Raw genomic sequence first — 13,014 nt, forward strand, 5'->3', positions numbered from 1 at the left:
AGCGATCACACTCCAAATCATCACATTTCAGAACTTAAATCCGAAACTGCTGCTGCTTCTATCTTTTTTTGAAGGGAAAGTTTTAATTACTGAAATGAAAACGTGTTTCCCATGATTAATTTGGGCTGGTTTTCACTCCCTGGCCAGAAGTGTAAGATGCATCCTGGAGGACTGGGTGCATATGATGAAATGTTCGATGTGAGTGCTTGTTCCATGCATATTGATCCAGTTTATGCATCCGTTTTTGATTATGTAAACAGGAAGACCCTATCTCACATATTCCCTTGGGTTTGAACATATCTATTATGCCTTTGGGTCAATTTGTGGAGCTCAAAAACAATGCGCAGGTTGAAATGCAATTGCTCATAGTTTGTTTGTTTGTTTTTTTACAAAGGACAGTTGCTGGACCGACACCTCCCATATCTATTAAGCTTTAGAAAGGAGACTTTATTCTCAGGCCTGTTTAACCCTGTAGTGATTAGTTTACAGCAGTTTGGCAGTTATGCATGCACAGGTAACTCACACCTTACATGATTTCAGCTTACATGGTTGAAGAGCAGCCAGTTGAAATGGACCTTGAGCTTGCTGGGAGGTTGTAGCAGAGGAGTACATTCTTTCTATCTAGGATTGTCATCATCTTCCACTGAGCGCACACCACATGGGACACTCATGGGATGGTGAGGGAGGAAGGGGACACCCACCAAGCCAGCCAGATCAACCCTGGCAACCAGTGGGACAACAGATGTTGCAGCCAGATCACCCTCACCTCCAGTTGAAATCACACAAATTAAATGCACTGAGAGCAGAGACCTTAATAGCTATTTTTGCACAAGGGTTTCCTGGCATGGAAAGAGTGCTTGAACTCAGACTAGGAAGTTCATGCAAGATCTTGAACGGCACCATGAGATCTTGCAGGAGCCTGCATGTGAGCCTCTCAGAGCCCAGTATGCAAGGCAGAGAGCTTTTAAACTTGGGGGCGGGGGGGATTACCATATAAAGCTAGTGATGCACTGGCAAAACTGTTGGGAACCTGTGGCTCTGCATATGTTGTTGGAATCCAACTATCATCAGCCCTGGCCAGCATGGTCCAGCAACATCTAGTGGTCCATTGCTTCCCCACCTATGTCCCACAGGAATTGAGTGTTCAAAGTGTTTGACCCAAACTTCTTTCTTCAAGCAAATCAACACTCATTTTGCTGTGCTCACACTCTAGGGCTCTGAACCAGACTCAGCTGAATCCTGAACCTAATTAGGCTCACCAGCTGGTTGGATCCGGGTTGGGTCGATTCCTCCCTGGGTTGGCTGGTGCTGAGAGCCCTGATGGGGTCAGGTGAGGGCTGGGTACAGCCCTACTCACTAAAAGTTGCATCTATGCCAAAGCTACTTCAAAACGAAAAAGGATTCTATCCTTTTTTGAACTCTGTAGCAGATGCTGCTGTCACTGCAACACTCCGATGAAAATAGCTGCGTCTATTGATCTTCTGTTTTCTTGGGACTCTTCAAGAAGAGAAGTATTGACCTTTTTATATAAGAAGAAAGAAACGGACAAAACGCAGTCACCATGCAAGTATTTTGTCATAAATACTTTACTATCAGAGATGCGAAAAATTGACAACCATTCACTGTGTTCATTATGCACACCTGTGTTATTTATATGGCCTGTTTAGAGTTGGAAGGGACCCCAAGGTGCAGCTCGTCCAACTTCTTGCAAGGCAGGAACTCCAACTAAACAGCCCTGACAGATGTTCATCTCACCTCTGCTTAAAATTCTGGCTGGGGCTTACAGGAGTTGCCCATAACATTTCGACAGCAGTCTTCCTCAGCTCTTCTGCCTATGATCCTTTAACTAGAGACAAGATTCTACAATCTTCATAGTCACTCTCAGCTTGGTGAGGGTCTAGCAAGAAGCAGATAAAGCCAACTTATTTGCTGGATGGAGAAGACAGGGGCACATGTCAGCTTGTCTCTGTGCCTGCCAGGCACTTGGAGGATCTACCAAAGGCTGAGTGAAAGCAAGGCAATTGCTGCATACTCTCACCTGGTTATAAGCTGGAGAAACTTTGGGAGCCTGATGTCTCAACTAAGCCCCCAGCTCAAATTTTGGAGAGAGTGCGGTGGAGGGGGGTTTTTCAGGGCATTATCCATGACTTCCTCCTGCATATCAGAGGCACAATGGACTCCCTCAGGAGGTTGTGGACTCTCCTTCCTTGGAGGATTTTATGCAGAGGTTGGATGGCCATCTGTCATGGATGTTTTAGCTGAGATTCCTGCATTTCAGGGGGTTGGACTAGATAAACCTTGGAGTACCTTCCAACTCTATGATCCATGAGGGTCAACATCCTGCTACCTTGGAGAGCTGCATGGTCTTCTTGGTGGCCACAAACCTTTGGTTGATTTCCAAGGCAATCCAAAAAATCTGTGGACACCCAGCAGTGATGATGTTGGGAGCTTCTACATTCAAAGCATGTGGACGATCTGTAAGACTATAGACATTATCATTTAGGTTCTAGTCTATATTCACCTTGCAATTATATATTTATAGCAAGGTGAATATATGACAGAACGATGAATCAAAGAACAGCCTCTGACACCCAGGTTCATGCTCCATAAATGAATATGGGGTCAACAACCGGATATATGTTAAGCTGCTGTGCATCCATTAGTCACTCTGTATTACTGAAATATTAACATTTGTTCAACCAGATTTACAGAGATTTAAGGAGGGTATAATAATAATGTCTGCAAATTTTATATGCGGTAGTTGTTACACCTCATTAAACAAGCTGCCAAATGATCCATTTCTACACAATTAATATGCAGTGGGTGCGTTATTAAATCTCACATGTAAATTAACTCTTGATTCATGTCATTTACTTTAAAAGTGTGATTAAAAAACTTTCCCCAGACTTTAAATGTTTGGATTTATTTATTTATTTATTGGGCTCTTTCCCTGCCCAACGATCCCTCCCTATATTTCTGCTGTGCAGTGGTTACATTGGTCTAGGTTTGTTATTTGTTTAGTCGTTTAGTCGTGTCCGACTCTTCGTGACCCCATGGACCAGAGCACGCCAGGCACTCCTGTCTTCCACTGCCTCCTGCAGTTTGGTCAAACTCATGCTGGGAGCTTCAAGAACACTGTCCAACCATCTCGTCCTCTGTCGTCCCCTTCTCCTTGTGCCCTCCATCTTTCCCAGCATCAGGGTCTTTTCCAGGGAGTCTTCTCTTCTCATGAGGTGGCCAAAGTATTAGAGCCTCAGCTTCATGATCTGTCCTTCCAGTGAGCACTCAGGGCTGATTTCATTCAGAATGGATAGTTTTGATCTTCTTGCAGTCCATGGGACTCTCAAGAGTCTCCTCCAGCACCATAATTCAAAAGCATCAATTCTTCAGCGATCAGCCTTCTTGATGGTCCAGCTCTCACTTCCATACATCACTACTGGGAAAACCATAGCTTTAACTATACGGACCTTTGTTATACACAATGAAATATTTACCGCTGCTTATGCAGTGAGGAGAGGGGGGAAAGCCTATCATTTACTGAATCAATTCCTGCCTTTGCAGTGACCAATGGGTTGAGAAATAAGTGGAATTACTACACAAATGAGCACCAACCCATGTTTCATTATGTCACTCAATCTAGACTTTGACACACTCAGTAGTGTAGCATGGGTTGCTAGCGCCCGGGGCAATACAGAGGGGGTGGGTGAAAGGGAGGAAAATGGATGGAGTACAAATGCTCATTCAACTGCCTAATGGCATCTGCATCACCCAGAAGATCACAGCCACAGAGATAATAAAAGAAGAGTCATTCTGTTGTCTGGAGAGGTCACTTCCTGGTTCACATGGAAAAGCCGTTTTCAACGGAGCCCTGCAGTGGAAGCACACAGCTGTGCTGAGACTACGCCGTGCGTTGAAATTCTGTGGCCCTAACAATTTTGTGCCTGAGACAACCACCCTGTAGTCCTCCTCATGCTATGTCACTGGACACACTAACAGCACAGCTATTGAACCTGATGCATTCAGGCAAGATGCAGTCATGTGATGATGACACAGGGACTGACTTGTGTTCCAATGGAGCCAGGGGGGCTCCACCCCTCTCTGCCCATTCAGCCCATTCACAGGTAGAAATGGGGCAAGGATCCACAAAGTCAAAGTGATGCTGGCACAATTCCTAGATGATTAGGAATAGTTTAAGAAGTGGGACTAATTTAAGAAGTGCACAGATGATGAGTGCAGCTATAAAACAATCCAACAGGGTAGAAGTCACCACCAAATCTGAAAGAAGCTTAATTCGGAAGGTTTACAATGATATTCAGTACTGCTCCCCCTTCCATCTTTTATTTTGCATTAAGGAGATGACAGTTCCTTGGATTTTATAGAGAAGGTAAAGGATGTTTTTATAAGGTGTGTGTTCACATGTCTGTTTGCATGCTATTTCTAGGATGGGAGCACTTGAGGATGGCACTCAGATGCCATTAATGTTTGTGCCTCTCCAATGACTATGAAATAAGAAAGAAAGAAAGAAAGAAAGAAAGAAAGAAAGAAAGAAAGAAAGAAAGAAAGAAAGATTAATAGACACAGAACACAGGACACAGAAATCAAAGGAAGGAAGGGATTCCGTGTAAATTTGAAAGCCATTATTCCTTTCCATGCCAATGTAAGCAGTAAAACTGTATTGATCAGATCCAGAGATCGTAGTAAACGTTGCTTTGATGTTCCCATTCTGTGATTATCTCCCTACAGCTCTGGCACAGGACCTATGCAACATACCTCACCAATAACAGGCTTTTGGGTTCCACTATACAGGCTGGTGGTAATAGAAGTGAGGTGCGGGGAGATCAATGCCAGCTCACTGCCCAGACATCTCAGTCCTGTAGAGCAAAATTTCATATAAGATTGAATTCATCAACTGCTTTGTTGATGGAAAATATAGGCTGAAAATATATACAGTGGAACACCTTTCTCAGCTGGCCATATGTAGCATATGCTCTTTGCATTTGTTCAACAGCATCTGACGAGTTGTTCTAAAAATTTCTATCCACAGCCCAGCTTGATAAACTTCCTTCTATTAATATTTCCATTTCCATACAGCTAGATATATTCTTTGGAAGTAATAAAGGTTCACTGTTAATGGGTTCAGAGTGATTGATTGACTCTTTTCCCCCTGCGAAATCTTTCCTTTCCCAGAAAAATATGCCACACCCCTATCTGTTCCATTCATAAATATCCTACTGCAGCATGTGGAATAATATTGCCAGTGTTTGGGAAGTGACTGAATTATGATCACAAAAAGGCAGAAATAACACAGGGAATACTCCTTTGGTTTATTCTTTTTGTTTGGTCACGGTCACCTGGGCAACGTGTAATAATGTTACTAAATAAGAGTTAGGAATGTAGTGTATGGCCACAGTCCAGTATAGAGTTATGCACACTCAGTGCATGTTGCTGGCAACTGACTTAACTGAAGAACGCCTAACCCCGTGTTGCCTTGAGTATCTTTTTATTTATCTATTTTAAAGAGGAATTCTCAACCTTTTCAGACCCAGGACTCACTTTTAAGCCAAACATGCATTTGGGTTAACCCATTTCTAAATAGTTGCATGGTGGTAGTGTTCCTGTTGCTACCCACCTTGGATCAGGCTGTGATCCACTTGTGGCTCCCAGCCCACCAGTTGAAGACCTGTGATTTAAAATTTCCATTTTCTACCTGTACTCTTATCTGGGGAAAAAAGTAGCAAAAGGACCTCTTAAAACAGTAAAGAGAAGGGAAAAAAGCAATGTGGGAAGATGAAACTATAAGATAAGCCCAATGGCTGATTTTCCAAGGACATCAAAGTTTTGAGAGGGGTCATTTCTGAGAATTGAAATGGAGATTCACACATAGAGAGAGCCACTTGCTCCTCCATGGGGTTCCAAAAATGTGTTCATGAGTCTAAACCTGCACCTGTAACTCAGTGTGTGGGAAAGAAACTTTGGGATATTTGGCATTGAAAAGCCATTGTTTTGTTGCAGTACCCAGACTGTTTTCCAGCACCTTACTTGAGAACTTTAAACCTGCTGATGAAGACCATTCTCTCTCACACACACAGAGAGAGGGGGGTTAATTCTGCCCTTCCGACCCTGAGTTGCTTGTTGGTCTTAGAATAATATAATTCCACGATTCTAAGACCAACAAACAACTCAGCGTTGGGAAGGGAGAATTAACCAGTTTTGAAGGCACATATATCTGTTAAAGAAGAGAAGACTCCCTGGAAAAGACTCTGATGCTGGGAAAGATGGAGGGCACAAGGAGAAGGGGACAACAGAGAACGAGATGGTTGGACAGTGTTCTCGAAGCTACCAGCATGAGTTTGACCAAACTGCGGGAGGCAGTGGAAGACTGGTGTGCTCTGGGGTCACGAAGAATCGGACACGACTAAACAACAACAATATCTGTTAAAGAGAATGGTCTTCTTTGCTCATATCACCCCATATTTTCATTTTTACCCAGAATTTTTATTAACAGTGTTGTTCTTCATATAATCATAAGAGTTGGAAGACGCCTTGGAGATCATCTAGTCAGCTCAACTACAGTACCCCTGACAGATGGTTCTCCAACATCTCCTTCAATATCTCCAGCCAGTCCAGAGGTATATAAATGGGGCATGCCTCAATACTGATGGCTCGACCCCTTAAGTTGTTGTCTTATTATGCTGCTAGCAGAACATAAGAAGACCCTGATGGATGAGGCCAATGGCCATCTGGTCCAGCATTCGGTTCTCACAGTGACCAATGCCTGTGGGAAACTCACAAGCAGGGTTCAAGCACAAAAGCACTCCACCTTCCTGTGGTTTTAAGCAACTGGAAACTGCTCAGTCTTTTTAATTAAAAAACAAACTGTGGTGCATATAGGCAAATTATTAGAATGGAGTGCTAGTGCTGGAATGGAAATACAATGGACGAAGGACACTCTTATTTCTCATTATTTATAGTAGAAAAATTCTTGTAGCACCATTGGGCCCAGAGAGACTGAAAGAAGACCTGCCGGGATGTGTTTACAAATGACTGAACTCGGGAAGGTCAGTCATCTAATGCCATCAATAATTAAAGAACAGCAAGGCTTCAAATTAGCATCATTAATTTTGTTGCAATGTTTTAACCTTTCCTCTGCCTCTTCCCTTTTGTTTTTCAGAAGGTGTGCGATCCTGCTGAAAACAAGGAACTCTCTCACAATTAATTAGCTATCAGGAGGAAATGTCGCTTCTTGGCTGTGTAGCCAGAGAGAGAGAGAGCGCTATTGTGTGCCTGTATACTCACCCAACACAATACCAGCCAAGAGACTCCTGAGTTCATAACTTTCACACTGCTGAATGTTTTCCTTCTTGGTTCCCAGCATCCAGATCCTTGGATATTTTTATATATTTCTTTGAAATAAATGTGGGTTTCCCATGGCCACTGATGGGCTTCCTAGAGCGAGCAGACCTGTGATAACCTTGCAATCTGAACTTTGCTGGAACTCCGACAGCAAAATGTCCCGTAATGCTTTCAGCCTGCGATCTCTATCACTGGCCCAGACAGTGGGAGTTGGTGATTTCTCCCCTCGTTCAGCACTGCAATAACAAAACACAGCTGGTCTTTATTTCACGGGGAAGAAGCAGCAGCCGGCCTGTTATAAGATCGCAAAGTGGGTAACCTAGTTAATCCACAGCAAGGCAAGGAAATTTAACCATTTATGATGGTTTTTTTCCACTGTTTTCTACAGACAGACATGAGGAGGCATTTCCTAAAGAAAATAGTAAAAAAAAAGGGGGGGCTTACTGGATTGGGGTATGGCACTAGAGAAGAGGATCTGTAACACATTCACACACAATATTTTCCCAATCCAGATGGCTTTCCCAAAGCTATCATTTCCTGGGTGGAACTCTCAGCCTGAAATCCAGAAGGCAAAGAGTAAAAATGGGGGGGGGGATCTAAGGGTCATTTTGGCGGAATTGTAAAACTTGCCAGGATATTAGGGGGGCTACCCAGTGGCAGTAATGGTCCTTTGGGAAGCTACCATTATTACTGGTGGTGGTCAAGTGTCCCTGCCCCCTTGCTGAAAGCCCTACATGTAAGACGAAACCCTGCAGACCAACATTGATCCCATGTTGGTTGGGGAGTGTACCCCATTGCACACGGTGTCATTAAATGGGTGAGGCTCACCATTCATGTTCCCATATGTCCCTCTGCACATTCAGACAGACATATCTTGCTTAAAAAATGTGTGAAGTACTGAGTTTGAGAACAAGAATGGCCAAGCAGAAGAAAGATCTGAAAGCAACACCCTCTGAATGGGGTGGGTGGTCTTTCAAAGTGTGTGTAACTCTCCTCACCACCACCCCTGCTGTTAAGGCATGCATGGCCTGATATTCAATGAGCATGTAGATGGATCTCCTTCATGGAAGGGGTGAATCCTGGCCAAATAAGGATATCTTCTTGCCTGGGATATCTCTGTGCTAATATATCTGCTTGAACGCCATTTTGGAAATGTGGATTCCTAATCCCGGAAAAGTGGGTGTGGGCAGTGTTTATTCAGAGTTGAGGAAAATGCTCAGAGGCAGTGCATTATTTAGAAGCATTTCACACTGTCCTGAACTCAGTTTCCAAAGGACTAAGCCAACAGGTCTCAGAACGGAAGAGATCAGGTATCCCAAAGTAATACAACTGGGAGTGAGGAAGTATCCTCTACCATGCAAACTGGAAGAACCTGTGTCCCTTCAGCTGTTGCTGGGCCTCAGCTCCCAGCAGCCTCAGCTGGCCTGGCCAGTGGTCAGGGATGGTGGGAATTGTCTTCCAGCAGCATTTGAAGTGACACTGGCTCCCCAACCCTGGCCTAGGCCATCTGCAGCTTCTGTATCAAATGTAAGGAAAGCCCTACAAAGTGTGCACTGCAGTAATGCAGCCCTGAAGTAACCAACACATGAACTACTGTGACAAGACTTTCCAGGTCAAGGAATGGCCAAAGTTGTTGAATCAGCCACAGTTGGTAAAGGCACTTCTAGCCACTGAGGCTACCTGAGCGTTCAGTGACAGAGCTGGATCCAGAGAGGAAAAGAAGGGGAGCTTAAAAATAAGGCTGAAGTAGCAGACATCAGTTCCTGGTTGCAAAGCCAGCTGCTGAAGGCTCATTTTGTACTGGCTTGCTGTACATGCCCTTCAGTTCACACTAAAGTGATAAGCCTGTGTCTGGACTGTACGACTCCAGACTGTAGGTGGGGACTCAAAAGATTTAATGTTTCTTCGTACCAAAATTCACATCTGCGTGGAAAGTTTAGACGCCACCGAGAAGGAATCGCTGTGCACATTTTCTCGGTAGAAGGGGAGTGGGGAAATAAAGGGACAGCACATTCAGTCATGCAAGCCCCCACCTGCGGTTTTACTACCTCGGTGAGAACTACACCGAAGAGGAGTAACACATGTTGGGGGATAGATAGCAAGGTTACTAATTGCAAGGAGGCTTGAAAAAACCTTTGGCTTTCTTCAGAGGGCTTAACAAACCTCCTTCAGAGGCAGAATCAACATAGGAACAAAGGAAGCTGTATCAAGTTAAATCATTGGTCCAGCCAGCTCTGTATTATCTATGTTTTACTGGCATTGGCTCTCTGGAGTTTTAGGAAGGAGTCTCTCTGAGCCTTACCTGGAGATACCAGGAATTGAGCCTGGGCCCTTTTGCATGTAAGGCAGATGGGTGATCACTGAGCTAAAGCCCTCATCTGTTGACGCACTCTCTCTGCAGTTTAACTCCCTTACATGTTCTTTTGAATGCACTGGAAACATTCTCTCAATGAGAGACTAGGGCACTACCTAAATACTTCCTCTTTCATATTGGAAAAAGTTGTTGGTTATCCTGTTCTGATGTCAAAAAATCTAGTTCTCTCAAGCTAGTTACATACAAGTCGAATGCAGAGCATGCAATCAATCAATCAATCAATCAATCACGTCTATGTCCAAAGACCTGCAAGGGAACAGAAGGCAGGAGTTCATTTGCAAATGTCTTCTTTTGCACCTTTGTTGTATCATGAAATCAGAGGCTAATTTGGTATGCTCTCTAAACATGAATAAGGGAAGAAGTAATTTACTGTGGCCCCCATTAATTGGAAAGGAGAGGGCCTTCTCGGTAGTGGTGCCTACCCTGTGGAAGGCCCTCCCATCAGATGTCGAACAGATAAACAACTATTTTACTTTTAGAAGACAGGGAAGTTTCTAATGGTTGATGTTTTATTGTGTTTTAAATATTTTGTTGGAAGCTGCCCAGAGTGGCTGGGACAACCCAGTCAGATGGATGGCATATAAATAATAAAATTGTTGTTGTTGTTGAATCTTGGGGGAGAAAAACTAACCTGAACCAGGAAGAGAAGAAAGGATGTCTTAGTGTTTAAGTTTGTTACAGTGTACATGATGTAACAACCCCTAAATGCGATCTCATAGCTCAGCTAATCTTTCTTTTTTTCTTTTTTAAAAAACATATATTTATTAAAGATTTCTTGGTTTACAAAAGTATGTGCAATGTCTCTTTTTTCAAGTTGCATTTTCTACAGATCAGTTTCATTTGTTCAGACATTAGCGTCTTTCTAAGGCTGGATCTAGACACATCAAAGAAGCGCTTCAGAAAAATGTGTTGTAACCTTTATAAAGAGAAATCACATTGGCAACAACGGAACTCCACATCACCATCTGGTGTCAGAGTGTAATATTGCATATAAAAAAGCATATTTAAAAAGCATATAAAACACTTTTTCTTTACCAGTCTAGCAGAGTCCCAAGTCTAAATATTGTGCTATAACTTTTCTCAAAAGCTTCTGTGACATATTTGTTGTTGTCCTGACTCTTGTTTGGACTGTGCTATTTCTGCTTTGAATTGCGTACATAGCAGCCTAATATGCAACACCCTCAGATTATGTGCTTAGACTTCCACCACGACCATGTTCCAGTGAGTAATTTACCAGGGCCAAGTGCCAGGTCCTCTGCTGCCCTTGCTGATGGGCGACAAGGTGAAATCTCATGCTAATTGCTCTCTGTACTAGATTTACCACAGCAAATATGAGCATGTTTATAGTGCTGCTAAAAATTAGACACTCTTGAGTGACCTCAGCAAGCATCACCCTCACCGCTTTCAAGCTAGTGTGCGGCTTTCTTTCCTAAATTCCTTCTCATTAAAATTCATTAAGGCACATAATCCCTATCCAAAAATTCAGATCAGTCACTAACAATAAAAGATGCCTCAAGGCGAAAAGGATTTTTTGGTTTTCATTGACACTTTGCCTCAAACAGCTGCTTCTCCCTCCCCCCTCCCTCTCCCCAGTTTCTTACTGTACAGATAAATGAGAATGTTAGATGCAGAATTCAATGGATAAAACCCAGCATGGCAAATGCCCGGTCCATGAGTTTATTCTGGCCCTCCAAGCACATTTTATTCCCCCTCACAAAACCCTGCCTATTTTGATGGCACCACACACACACATACAAGTACACATAGTGCTGATGTTGACAATGACTTGATGGGAATGCAGACTGCCTCCCCAGTCATAGAACTGATCATTTCATGAGCAGAAGGCGGTCAATAATCAACCACAGCTGAAGGGGGCCTTATGGTCTTCTGTGAGTGTGTATATGAATGTGTTGGGTAGGAACACCCCACTAATGCCGTGCAACCCCAGGTGGAATAATTTTGGGTGAATGCAGCCTTTGGACAAAAAATTGTTTAGCCATGCTGTGTTTAGTCTTTTTTTAAAAAGTAGTTCAGTCAAGGGATGTGGCACAGGACTATCTAAATCGAACTTCTTGCTCAAACATAGCACAATATCGTTTTAAGAGTGTTGTGTTGCCAATTAATGCCCAAGCATTTAACCTCCTCTCTTCCAAATTAAGCTTTGCCCAGCAACTTGCTTTCCAAGGTGGGCTGCTGGTGGCATAACTAAATGCCCATGGTAGGCCTTCAGGCTGGGCTACCTCTGAATATGGGCATTCCATATGGCCACCATAGCTAACGACCACTGAAGAGGAGCTGCAGCTCAATGGTAAAAAGGACACTATTGAATGCAGAAGGTTTCAGGTGCACCCCTTGGGAGAGGAAGATCAGCTGATAGTTACCACTTGCAAAAATGCCACTGATCAGTTGGTTGGTGGTGCCTGCAAATCCCCTTTGGCACAACCACATTTTTACCTTCCCCACACCTGATGGCCATGATGGTGGCCAAGGTATGACAAAAATCTCTTTGCAGACCCAAATGGGGAGGCCTGGTGAGCCACATTCGGTCCACAGGCTGGAGTTTATCTTTCACTTCTGTAGTCCTTTCTCATCTCAATGATTCAAAGAGAAAGTAATTCTGATCAGTTGTCCACCCCAGCTTCATATATATATATATATAGTGTGTGTGTGTGTGTGTATGCAAATATTTCAGTCATTTTAGTTAGGTGTTGACCAAATGAGAAAACATTGATCTTAATAATAATAATAATAATAAAATAGCACTTCATGAACATGTAAAAGAACACATTTCCCACTGGTATCACTTAAAGATCACAATCAAAAGATTCCTGAGATCAGGGAGAGGGATGAGAAAAAGATGAAGGATCCAATCCAATTAAAATAAAACATGTCTCCAGTTTCATTGAAAGCAGCAGAACTTGCCACCAACTCATCCTTTGGGACCTACAACCCAATTTTATGCACACACTGTCCTGGGAGTAGGGCTTCCAGAACTCAGTAGGACTCACTTGTTAATAAACATGCACAGAATTGTACTGCACATTGCTGCTAACTTTAGCTAGTTTGGAGACAGGATAACCTCTATCCATATTTAAAATATACAGAATAGAATTATAATTATATGGGATGTTGGATGAAATATAATATCTTGGGAGCATGGGAAACTTGCATCAAGTTGAGGAGGTGTGCTAGATGAGGATGTGAGGGGCCTTCCATTTTTCCTAGTGGCCCATTGTACTTCCGGTGCGTGTAATAAAGCAGTGTAGTGCAGTAGGGGGAAAAAAGCT

This window comes from Podarcis liolepis (genome assembly GCF_965112155.1).
Source record: "Podarcis liolepis genome assembly, chromosome: 1".
NCBI lineage: Eukaryota > Metazoa > Chordata > Lepidosauria > Squamata > Lacertidae > Podarcis > Podarcis liolepis.